This window comes from Saccopteryx leptura, chromosome 2 (genome assembly GCF_036850995.1).
Source record: "Saccopteryx leptura isolate mSacLep1 chromosome 2, mSacLep1_pri_phased_curated, whole genome shotgun sequence".
NCBI lineage: Eukaryota > Metazoa > Chordata > Mammalia > Chiroptera > Emballonuridae > Saccopteryx > Saccopteryx leptura.
The window spans coordinates 263,537,114-263,550,676 of NC_089504.1; the positions used below are offsets into that span (position 1 = coordinate 263,537,114).

The following is a 13,563-nucleotide window of genomic DNA, read 5'->3' on the forward strand; positions in this document are numbered from 1 at the left end:
CATGACATTTTTCACACAGTAGAGTGCTCTCAGATGTTAATAACTTTCAGACTAAATGATTTGATTTCAATTTTGAACCAGTGATCCAGAGGTGAGTATCTCTTTTCACAGATCGCTTAGGTCAGTGGTTCTCCAAGGGTGGGTTCTGAAAACTTATTAAAAATGTAAATTAGACCCCCCCAGAGACTCTTGGCATGGGACCTGCGATTTGTTTTAACAAGCCAATATTTGAGGACTACTACCCTCTGTTAGTATATTCTCCATAAATGAGCACCATCTTTTGAACAGATAGAAATAAATATCAACTAGAGCAAAATTAAATGTAATAAAAAGTTTCCTAAAGTATTATTTTAAACGATTCATCTTTTCCTTAATATTAAACATACTTGACCCAAATTCTTTTCATCTGCCAGTGAAAAGCTTCCCATCAGAGAGACCATTCTAGTCTGGTGCACTGTTTTTATAGTCTGTAACATACACTGACATTTATTGGAGCTTCACATAAGATTTTTCCATCAACGGATGTGTTGGAAGAGCAATAACCAAGTATGCTGTGTTGGGCAAATACCTACACATCAGGACACTTTTCAAAGCCATCAGGCAAAGGGGGTCAGTTGAATTTTTTTTACTGCACAGGCTAATGCTTTAAGAGTGTCTTGATGGAATCAAGGAAATTGGATTGTCCCCCCATTTGCTGGGCTAAAACAAGCCTTTTTTATTTATCCCATTAGAGGAACACAAGAGAAACCTTTTAAATGTCACTAAAAATTTCCCTGCATTGCAAAACCCAGTCAAAAGGGTTTTAATTTTCTCTGAGAACTCTTTAAGTAATGCAGTATGTCAAGGTTTAATAAATTGTAGGTGGGGATAGTTTTCGTTGCGGGCAACTTTTTTTTTTTTTAGACAGGTGCTTAGACATGCTTAGGCTTCTATCGAGAGAGGCCAGGGCACTACCTTAAACAGCAGTCCAGCGTCAGTACAAACAACAAACAAATGAACTACAATGGAATCTGTAAAATAGCTGAAACAAATTTTAAGAACACTTTTAAAAAAGAAATTATTTTAAAATGTATTGAAGGCAATGGTTAATCTTTTTATAAGCGATATTTTTGTATTGATGTCTTAAAAGTTTTTCTTAAGAGAATCTGGCCTTGAAGAAAGCTAAACCCAAAGGGGAGCACGGAGATCAGGCATTCAACAGTCTCCCCTCAGAAAGAGGCACTGTATTGCAAAGATACTGTGTTCCCAACCTGAAATGGTGTAAAACCCCACACTTTACAATGTTTCAAGTACTACAGGAACATCAATTAATGAAAACAAAATGATTTCTATGTTATATGGATTGCATGTATTTTTAGAGACATAATAAATTGGTATCTGTTTATCTTCTAAGATCATATATTTATTTTGGTGTATTTAGTGAATAGATACAACCATTAAACATTCTGAGTTTTTGCTGCTGTTGAATTTTCCTCTTTTCAATAGAACACTAAATGTTATAGAAGAAATAAATACTGGAAGGGAAGACTTAAAAAAATAAAAGGTTGTCTAGGCCCTGGTTGGTTTGCTGATAGACTACCAGCCTGGCCTACAAACGTCCTGGGTTTGATCCCTGGTCAGGGCACACATAAGAAGCAACCATCCGCTTCTCTTCCTCTCCTTCTCCCCCTTCTCCTCTTGCAGTCAGTAGCTCAACTGGTTCAAATGTCAGCCTCAGAGCTGAGGACAGCTAGGGTGGTTTAAGCATCAGCCCCAGACAGGGGTCAGTGGGTGGATCCCGGTCAGGGCGCATGCCAGAGTCTATCTCCCCTCTTCTCACTTAAAGGAAAAAAAAAGGCTATCTATAAATGAGGGCAGTTCCTTTCCTGAATGATCACCTTAAAAAAATATTTTTAACCATACTCAAATTAGAACTGTGTCACTCACTCTATGCCCTTTTCCCCCACACTGAGAGAGAAAGAGAGAAAAACTATGTAAAATACAAATGATAATCCTAGCATTCTAAAGTGAAATACCACATGCTGAGCTGACCTCTACCACTGAGAAAACTGGCCAGGCCCTTGTTACCTATTTTTTAAAAGTACTTTTAGCTCATATTAGTGCAGATGGTATGGGGTTTAACAATGAGATAGTTCTATAGAGAAGTTCTGCTGACTGCTAGTGCCCCTTTACTAACTGCTTGTGTTCTGAGTCTACCCTGTGCCCACGGCTGGCCCAGAGGGAGGCTTAGCCAAGTGCCAGCTGACAAAGAAGGATGTGCAGCAGGTTGGGGAAGATTCTTGTCATGTACAATCAGCTATCCCTATACTTCCAATAAATATGCTTTGTCAATTGAAATTACTATTTAAAAGCTAGTATCCTTTTTTAATGGCAACTCCAGCTTTTAAGTTCCTAACAACTTAAAGTTGAGTTGTTGAAAGTCTCCTAATCTTTCAACTTTGGAAAAGAAATATTAGTTCTAAAAACACAAACTAATAAGCACTACAGGGAAAAGGAGTTGAACATTGGACTAAGGGAATGTATATATTGAGAGTCCATAATGAATATTTAATCATTAAATGACCCTAGTATTAGCTTAACGACGCTTTTTTAATGAGAACCTATGCCAATCCCACATCCTGACTTTCAGGTGAAAACAAAAGTTGAGAATATATAGTGTTCTCTTTGCTGGAATGCAGGAGTTCTAATTCTGGATTTTTACTTTGATTCCTAGGAGATTCATGGAAGGGCTTCAGCAAGTGTATGAACCTATCAAGACTGCTTGCAAAACTTCTACGCGCCTGTCCTTTCTCTCTGGTGCACACAGCTTTCCTCTATCCTTCCTATATGCAGGGTATCCATCGAGATTGAACACGACTGGCCACCAACTGATAATTGCTGAAACTGGGTAATGAGTACATGGACGTTCATTATACTTACTAGTCTAATTTTGCACATGGTTGTAGTTTTTGCGATTAAAAGGTTATTTTAAAGAAATTTCTGTAAAAGCAATTCATGATATATAAGCCAATTCTTGATACAGAACTGTGGAATTTTATCTGTCAATCTAAGTGAATTGCTAATGTAAGTGACAATTCTATCTTTCCTTATGCTGTAAGGAGTGAAAATGAAGGTAAGGGATTTTATAAAACATGTGCAGAAACAATCCTTAAGTATGAAAAATTTTCACACCAAAACTTTCAATGAAGCAAGTTACTTCACTTTTGAATTCTTTATTCTGTTTCACAAAATGTCACAATTTGACCCTAAGTCAGAAAAAAGGAAGAGAGAGAAAAGGTAACTGGCAAAGCAAAGACTGCAGAGACAAAGAAGGTGGCGGCCGGTGCTTGCAGGGGAGGGGGCTCAGTGAAAGGACTGAAGTGGTGGGTCTAATCAAATCATGTTAAAAAGCTCAGCCTCTCGGAGTTAACCTTGCCAATCGGAGGAAGCAAGAGCAGGAGCAGGATCAGAAGCATGTCTGTGCACATTAAACTTCATGTGTCCTTGAACTTATGGTGCACTTCCTGCTCTCAAGCAGCCTGGGCAGGCTTTGTAACACTCACCCTTAGAGAGAACCTTGAATTCCATTAGAAAGCTCCACAGAAAGGAGAAACCCTCAAGTGGCAGCTTGAACCACACAGACAGCTCATACCCTTTATGATATTAGAAGTGAGCTCATGGGATTAAGTCTGCAAGTCCTGGAAAATTAAAAAGTATGAACACATTGACAAATGCCATTATATCAACAAGAACATAAGATGTCTTTAAGTCTTATTTCCTTTTCTTTCTTTCCCTTTTCCTTTCTTGTTTTTAAAGTGATGGCAAATATTTAAAACAATGGTACATTAAAGACTGGTTACTAAGTCTACAATAAAACTCTAACTGGTCTGGCTAAAATCTGTCTAATATTATATTAATGTTTATATCTCTAATGTGCTTAGCCATAAAAGCATTCACCCTTTTGATGGCCAAGCACATTTTACACACAAATTACACTTTTAAATAAAAGAAAGTATTCAGAGACCTTGTCTTCATGTCATATTGTAGTTCTACTCTGTTCTGTAGTAATGAGAAGGTACCTGATATAATTGTACAGGTTTAGTATTATATGTAGAGAGATGTAAACTAGACATATAAGAGAAAATTCTAACAATCAGAGCATTCTAAAATAAAATAGGTTACTTTGTGAAATAAAGAGAAATGTTCAAACAGAAACTAGCTGGCATACCCACCTTTGGAAGTTTAGTAGAGAATTCCTGCGTTAGGTGGGAAGTTGACCAGATGACTATTGAATTCCTTTCTACCTTTAAGATTTTACAATTCTGCTTTTCTCAAGGTCACACAGTTAAATGGCAGAACAGAAACTGGAATCTGGGTGACTGGACTCCAAGCCTAGCCTTTCTACATACAAGGTTACAGACCTCTCAAATGACTTCAGGTAGTAGCTATGAAAGGGTGAGGTTAACTGGGTTAGGAGGCAGTCCAGGGACTATGGGGGAGCTGGAGAGCTCCAGGACTGTCAACAGAGCGCAGTAGTCACTAAGCGCTAGCCGGTTGTGGTCACATGGGAATGTGTCCAGGACTGCCATAGTTTCAGATTATTCAAGACAGTTCTAAAATCTCTATTTTATGTGAAATTAATTGGCAGCAAATTGCAAATAAACTGTGGGAAACTACTATGAGTGCCAACAAATATAGATCTCTGGGCTGCATTTGACCCATGTCAGTTTGTGATCATGGCACTTTCCTCAAAAACTCCATTTCCAAATGACTGATTTTTAAAAATCCTTTTCTATAGTCTTCAAATTTATCAACATCCCTTTGGAAATACAAAAACCTAAACTTTATGCTTTATATTAACTGTAGTCTTTAATGTATACAATAGTAATATGCTCTGGCTCTTATAGGTTATATTTCTGTTACCATAGTGACAGCACAAGTTGGCTTTTTGTAAGATCAACACTACACTGCAGCCTCATTGTTTGCCTATGGTCTACAATAACTGTCAACATTTCTACAGATGATATCTGTGCATAATCTATCTTGACATATGTGCATATGAACATGGCCCATAAATATTCTGTAGCACTTGTTTTACTGAAAGATCGCCTTTCCTTTGAAGAATCATTTTTTCCTGAGTTCACTTATTCCTGTCTTTCAGGCATTATTCTGTTAACCACTCTATATCAGGTTGACATCAAGAAAGCAAGCCTGACCATTTCTAGACCTTACTCCTTTGACTCGTTTGTTACTTTGTGTATTTCTTTCATCTTTAATTCATCCTCATAATGTGACATTTGGAAGAACATTTCAGACTCGGCAACACTAAGCACAGCCAACATATTTTATAACATGCATACATTTAAATAATCAATCTCCAAAATCATCAATGAACTACCACTTCAACATTGAAACAAGTTTTAAGGAAGATGAGTGATCCATTTCTTGAGTTCAATGAAGAAGAACTGCCTGCTTTTTAAAAAGTTACAGAATTCTAGAATTAATCCAATTCCAAAGGCACAGTCAACTTTAAAGTATATAAAACATTATGATTTTGTTGCAGGTAACTAGGATGTTCAGAAACCTTTACAGTGAAGAAGAAGGTAGACTGCTTGGGGATAAAAAACAGTTCTTTTGTTTTCAAGCTTACAATAATGTAAGATGTCAACAATTTCTGGTTTATAGCAATAGCAAGAGAGAAAGTAGCTAGGGGACCATTAAGAAGGAGCAATTTACTATACCAGGACATAATACTTTGACAGTGTCCTATAATTCAGTTAGATGTAAAAATAAGATGACACTGGGTGTTCTGTGAACTCAAAGTAATTTGAACTTGATTCACACTGTACTGTGAGCCAGTTGTTTATTCTCAGATACAAACTTAGCAAAAGAAGTATTCAATATAAAAATGACAGAAAAATATAACTTATTAAAGAAAATTATGAGCTGTGAGAATAAAAACATGGATTAGAAGTCACGCTGAAGGGGAAAACCTGGTAAACAAGATAATGTATACATCGAGGAATTTCATTATAAATGAAAGACTGTTATGGGCATGCAGAACTTCTTACTATAATGCTCATAAAATGCAGGAGATGGCTGGGAACTCTAAAAGCACTTAGTGTGACAGAGTACGAAGCCAGCAGGTGTGGGGAAAAGGCACGGGATCTGCCATCGCAACACTGACGTGTGAACTACGGTTTCCCACCTACTAGCTTTGTGTCCCAAGCAGTTCACATGCCCTTTCTGCACTTTAGTCTCCTTAACAGTGAAATGAGGACAATACCACACAGGGCTACTATAAGGATAACATGAGCCAGTATATGTAAATTTATTTTATGGAATAGAAAAAGAAATATTTCACCTTTAAATACTGATATATTACCTTTGTTGACAATTTTCAGACTTCCTTTGCATTGACATTTCTGTGTTAACCAGAAAACTCTGCCTACATTTTCTGCAAATGTAAAGATTGCTCTGCATGAGGGGCTAAATATACTTGTCTTATTAGTCAACAAATACAAAATGCTAACTATTTAGTATTACTAAATAATACTCAAGGCTTGGTACACAGAGAGGACTAGATTAAGTCTCTACCTTCATAATCCATTATAGGAGAACTTTTTCTTAAAATCTTATTCAAAAACCTATTCCTAAAAACAGGGAAACTTCTAGGTACCTTGTGGGGATTCACAAAGCAATTTGAAAACCACCAAACTGGTAAGTAGGCCTCTCCAACATCTCTATGTTCCTGGGACACGAGTACAAATGGATAGCTCCAGAACCCCTTCTTTCCTCAGCCACTGACTGGCTCCATCCTGGATCATAAAAAGCCTCACATACTAAGTACAGACACCTTAGCCCCCATGTCCAAGTCCAATCCATTCCCCCACTTTCCATTCACTTGTCCCTTGGCCACTAGACAGGCCTAGAGGCACACATATCAGCAGAATGATCTACATTTGGGTTGGATCCCTGAAGTGAACTGGGCCATTTGGACTGGTCTCTATATAAAGTCAACTGCATTCCTGGTGAAGATGTGATTTAAAAGCACAAAGTGGATGTAAATTTTACATTTTGGGAAGAGGAAAAAGAGAGGCATGATTATCTTATACCTCAGCTCTTTCTTTTTTCAACTTTCGTATGTTCTACCAGTTTTACAAGATTCTCTATATTTCTATCAATTATTCACAGTTAAAAGAGTATGTTAAATAAGAAACTGCATTTCTAAGAAAAAAACTGTTTGAAAGATAACAGCTACATGAAACAAAACCAGTCACTACCAAGATATTTGTCATGAACAATAAGTCACTTCAACATAGGTATTGTGGTCTCATAATGCATAACCTTCATTTAAGACTACATCTAATTTATCTTTAGAACAAAGACTTTAGCATCGCTGCTTAAGAATGTCTATCTGATATATGTGTTATAGCAGGTTTGCTCAGGCCTGCCCCTCTCAAACAATTCTCTACTGAAAAAATAAGCATACTGACCAGCTGTTAACAAAGTCATGAAGTATTCAGATAACTTTAAGATCTAGTTTTATTTAGCTTTTTCTGATTTACTTACTTCACTCAATATAATGTTCTCAAGGTCCATCCATGTTGTCATAAATGGCAGTAAAATTTAAAAATTAAAAGAAAAAGATCAAGTTTTACTAATCTATTTTTTTCTTTCTATAAATTTCTAAAAATCAATTTCATAGAGGCATTATATCTATTCTAAATCTTTATTCTTTGTTCACATTAAACAGATATTATTAAATGATACATCCAGTAATGCATTAGGATTTGGCAATAGAAAAATATTAAAGTTCCTACTCTCAAGGAGTCTCGAGTCTTATGAATGGAGATAATTTTAATAAAGAATGATACATTCTATGAAAGATGTAAACAAAGTGTATTACAGGGGCACTAGAGAGCGTATCCAAAAGGAGGCTGCATTTGGAGGAAGATAGGATGGGGGCTAGGTCAGGTTCCTCCCAGAAGAAGTGATGCTTTAATGCAGAAAATTAGAGAAAAGGATTTTGCATGTGTGTATGTGTCCACATATGCACATGCATGTATGTATATGTGTTTCAGGCTAAAGGAGTATTTATCTACAAAGGAACAGGCATTTTTCAATATTTTATATTTACTGAATGCATACTATATTTCAAACTTTATGCAAGAGACCACTAGGAATATTAAAGAAACAGAAAACATGATCTATGAATTTAAAGAATTCGTGGTCTAACTGGAGATGAAACACAGGGTAGACAAAGTAAATATATATAATAACACTAGTTAAATAAAACTGTTAAAAAAACATTCTATAAATTTAGTGGAGTTTTCTTGAGAACTGAGGTTCCTCTTCTTTAATTTTATCTTGCTTGGATAGGAATTTTTCTACCATGCTTTCCTGAACTCAGGGTATATAGTCTTCGACTACATTTAGATTCCAAATGACCCATTAAAAAACTGCACCTATGGCCTCCCAATTGGCTATCAGAGAGAAGTTGTTGTTTTATTATTATTTTGGTGTGTGCACAAACTTATAGAAAATAGCTGAGTTCCAAATGAACAAAGGTCACAATCTGCAGAAACACTGGAAAATGATCTCATGTTGGACTGCCTAGTTTTGTTGTTGGTTAGTTTTTATTTTTACTTATTTTAATTTTATTTATTTATTTATTTTTGTATTTCTCTGAAGCTGGAAATGGGGAGAGACAGACAGACTCCCGCATGTGCCTGACCGGGATCCACCCGGCACGCCCACCAGGGGCATTGCTCTGTCGCGACCAAAGCCACTCTAGCGCCTGGGGCAGAGGCCAAGGAGCCATCCCCAGCGCCCAGGCCATCTTTGCTCCAATGGAGCCTCGGCTGCAGGAGGGGAAGAGAGAGACAGAGAGGAAGGAGAGGGGGAGGGGTGGAGAAGCAGATGGGCGCCTCTCCTGTGTGCCCTGGCCGGGAATCGAACCCGGGACTTCTGCAGGCCAGGCCGACGCTCTACCACTGAGCCAACCGGCCAGGGCCTAGTTTTTATTTTGTAATCATAAACTTAACTCTGCAATCCAGCTAGACTCAGAAGGGGTAAGGAAAGTGTGGAACCCCATGAACTGCAGCAAGAGCACGAAGATTACAGAACATTCCAAGCAGGTGGGGGTGAAGGGGTGTGCTCCTGAGCTACAGAAGGAATGGTCTGGTGGTTACGATAAAACACAAGTCTCATTTATTAGAGTTGCTCACAGCCAGCAATGGGGATCTTCTTGCTGGTCTAGCCATCTCTGGACCCGAAGTGCTCCATGGCTACCACACTATCCATGCTGTCTTCCACCTGGCTGAAGACCACATGCTGGCCACCCAACCACTCAGTCTTGGCAATGCAGATGAAAAACTGGGAGCCGTTTGTGTTGGGTTCAGCAACTGCCATGGACAAGATGCCAGGACCTGTATGCTTCAGGATGAAATTCTCATCATCAAATTTCTCCCCATAGATGCACTTGTCGCCTGTGCCATGGTGGAGTGTGAGGTCATCACCCTGGCACATAAATCTGGAATAATTCTCTGAAAGCAGGAACCTTTATAACCAAATCCTTTCTCCCCAGTTCTCAGAGCACAGAAGTTTTCTGCTGTCTTTGGAACCTTGTCTACAAGCAGCTCAAAGGAGACACATCCCAAGGCTTGCTGTCAATGGCAATGTTGAAGAACATGCAGAACATGGTGGGGTTGATCATGGCTGGGCATGCACTGCTCTGGGGTAGCAGCATGTGCAAGGCCTGAACTGCCTTGTTTTTTGTTCTGCTTAAAAATATCTTCTCTAAAAAGCCTGATGTTTCCACTTTGTTTTGATAACCTAACTGAAAATTTACCAGAGATCATTTGTTACTGGAAAACTTAGATTTGAATCTTGACTTTTCAGCAGCTGAGTGACTTGGGATTATTATTATGTGGAAAAATTCATTTCACAGATTATAAGGAAAAAAAAAAAGACCAAATATGCAGACACATGTTGTATAAGTATTTGAAAACTAATAAGCACTCAGCCAATAGGATTATGTGTAAATTTGTATCTCTCCTTTAAAAATGAAACCACATCTGATAATTCTGAATAGTTGTTAGTGATTCATATAGGAATGAAGCTGTTTTGTCTGATACTATTCTTTTAAAAAAATTTTTTTAGTTTTTTTTTTTTTTTTTTTGACAGAGACAGAATCAGAGAGAGGGACAGATAGGGACAGACAGACAGGAAGGGAGAGAGTTGAGAAGCATCAATTTTTGTTGTGGCACCTTAGTTGTTCACTGATTGCTTTCTCATATGTGTCTTGATTGGGGGCTACAGCAGAATGAGTGACCCCTTGCTCAAGCCAGCAACCATGGGGTCATATCTATGATCCCATGCTCAAGCCAGTGACCCAGCGCTCAAGCTGGTGACCTTGGGGTCTCAAACCTGGGTCCGCTGTGCCCCATTCCAATGGATACATTGTACCACTGCCTGGTCAGGCTGTCTGTTTTTATTCTAACTACTAAAGATAGGTAGCACACTGGCCCTGGCCAATTGGCTCTGTGGCTAGAGTGTCAGCCCAGCATACAGACATCCTAGATTCGATTCCTGGTCAGGGCACACAGGAGAAGCAACCATCTTATTCTCTCCCCCTCCCGTAGTCAGTGGCTTGATTGGTTCAAGCACTGCCCCAGGCCCTAGACAGAGGTTGCTGGGTGGATCTTGGTCACATGTGGGAGTCTATCTTACTATCTCCCCTCCTTTCACTTAAAAAAAAAGAAAGAAAAAAGAAAGGTAGCACTGAAGGACTGGCAGATGAACACAGTGTTTAGAATTACAAACCTGGCACTACAGAATTTTGTGTAGACACTCATAATTTTGAGATTCTCACCTTCCCAACACCCGCTAACCCCAACTCACCTACTGAGTCACAATTTCTAGAGTTGAAGATTACTTTAAAAAAGATCTATAGTTACTGACCTGTGGTGGCGCAGTGGATAAAGCATCGACCTGGAATGCTGAGGTTGCCAGTTCAAAACCCTAGGCTTGCCTGGTCAAGGCACATATGGGAGTTGATGCTTCCTGCTCCTCCCCCTGTTCTCTCTCTCTCTCTCTCTCTCTCTCCTCCCCCTCTCCCTCTAATAAAAATGAATAAATAAAAAAATCTAAAAAAGTAAATAAATAAAAAAATTAAAAAAAAGATCTATAGTTAATTCTGGTGGTCCATATTTGGGAACTTCTAGGATATAAAATGTGGTCTCACCAACTTCATAAAGTGAGGAATACTAGGAAAACAGTTGTCATAGAAGTGGAGTTTTGAGAATCAATCATAAAAGTTGAGAAATGATTCATAGATAAACTATTAGAGGTTTTTGATAATAGAATCATTTAGATACTGAATGAGCATTTAGATCATGACATTTAAGGAAGACTAATCTGTGTCATAATTACATAGGATCAAAAAAGTCATGTTAATAAGTTGCCACAATAATATATGAAGGAATAACAGTTTGGACCAGAGAAATGTCAGTGGAGATGGAATATATACTACAAAGCTCTCCATGACTTCTTACAAGATCAACGACTGCAAATCTCAGGAGTTTCTTTCCCTCACTCAGATGGTAGTTCAGACTCAAATAACGAGTGGAATGCAATGTTTTATACTAATTAAGTAATATAATGCATAAAAGAACAGCTAAGCTTTTTGACAACTAAGTAGAAATTAAAAGTATGAAAAGTATGGGACAGAGGGAAACCTTTCCTGCTAATACACTAGCCTTACTGGTTTTATTTCACAGGTTTCTTTTTTGTTGTTCTTTTAATGAAAAAAATATACAATATATATAAAGGTAGAGACCTAAGATATTACTCTTATTTAACAATTGATAACATTTTTGCCATGTTTTGTTTCTTTTTATCTTTCTATTTTTTGTTGAAAGATTAAAGAAATTCTATCTTGTTCCTAAATATAATATATCAGTGTGCACTTAAAAACAAGCAAAATTCCCACACAACCAAATACCATTCGAAGCATTAACATTAACTCTTTAATGTTAACATAGCATGGTCCTCTAACTTTTAGTTACATACAAACCCAGACAACAGGACCCTGTGTTATGTTCCTCCGCCAAAGCAATTCTATACACACTTTTTGAATTATTAATGGGACAGTTGGCTCTCAACTTTGCAAATCCTTCAGATCTTACTGGTAACATGATAGAAATTCCTTTGTCACTTAAAAAAATGTGTCATCAGGAAATGTTCATTTGATAACAACAAACAGAAGTCACTGGCGTTTCACACACAGTGCTTCCACAAGACTTTCAAGAGTTCCGCTGAGTGCCACTTACTTCTTTCCAAGTGTCATGGGTATGGATTGAACATCAGCAAGAACCATGGCGTGCTCAAGACTGCCCTCAACAGAACCAAGACCTCTGGCCACTGTCAGATAATCTGTCACTATAAGCTACTTGTATCCAAGCCAGATATTTATTGCTATTGATTTGCCTGGTCCTAGCAAAAGACTTTTGTTCTCCCAGACCGGGACTTTGACCTCAATTAAGTTATGAATTTCAATCCGATAGACTGCTCCACTTACCCTACTGCTCTCCCTGACTGGATTAATTAGAATTAGCTAGGCTGAGAGTCACCCCAAGCTCCTCATGGATCATGTTATTTTAATAATAAATAAAGGAATAGCAGCAATGTACAAGAAGTATTTTGAAAGATTGCTCATCTAGGAACATCATTCAGGACCTGCCAATATCAATTTCTCTGACTTTGATTACCTCATTTACTTTTTATTTCTTTTCCTTCATTGGAATTTCACCCTTTAATCCAGCTTTCTAAACATGTTCTTTGCATAGAGAATGTATCACTTTGGCACCCTGCTGTTAATTTTAGGGTTTCATTAGAGAATAACTCTTCAAAACAATCATTTGCAAAAACGTAACTTTAAACATTTAATAATCTCAGGGCTTCAAGAAAAACATACCATCATGTAGGAAAAATACTAGGTTTTATGCACTTTTCCTACAACTGGTTAATGTATTAAAAACTGACAAATCAGAATGTCAATGAGAAGGCAACCTGGCAAGCTTGCAAAGCATAAAAATGTGCAAATGTTTATTTTAAATCCATAATCCATTGGGACAGATTACATACTGGCCAATAAAAATTGTAGATCTTGTTGATAACAATAATTGATGGGGTCAGGAGTCACTAAATATACCATTCTAACATTATGACCTACCCCCTCAATATAAAGAATTATTTAAAAATGTAAAGAATATAAGAATGTTCATATTCTGGGATGTAGTACTTGGTATTTGATATTGAAATTGTAAGATTTTTAGAAAGTATATTGTATAAAGAGAATCCTAAAAACTATTTATATTATCAACTTGATGTTTTTGACAAAGTAAAAAACCCTTTTCTTTATTAAAATTTTGTGTTTTTATTGGTTCTAGGAAATATTAGCACAAGATTTAACTAGAATGCCTAACTATAGTAGTAATTTCAATACTAAAAGCAATGCAAAATCAAACTCTACCCTCAAAATACCAAAAATTCAATGTGTATTTGGAAGGCACATTCTGA

General features: G+C 37.4%; 1 protein-coding gene and 1 pseudogene across 2 annotated transcripts in view; both read right to left on the reverse strand.

The window, feature by feature from the left end:
• ACBD6 (acyl-CoA binding domain containing 6) overlaps positions 1–13,563 on the reverse strand; it is a 149,857-nt gene that overhangs the window by 40,086 nt on the left and 96,208 nt on the right. The window lies entirely within an intron of this gene.
• Positions 9,046–9,876, reverse strand: LOC136393411 (peptidyl-prolyl cis-trans isomerase A pseudogene; annotated as a pseudogene).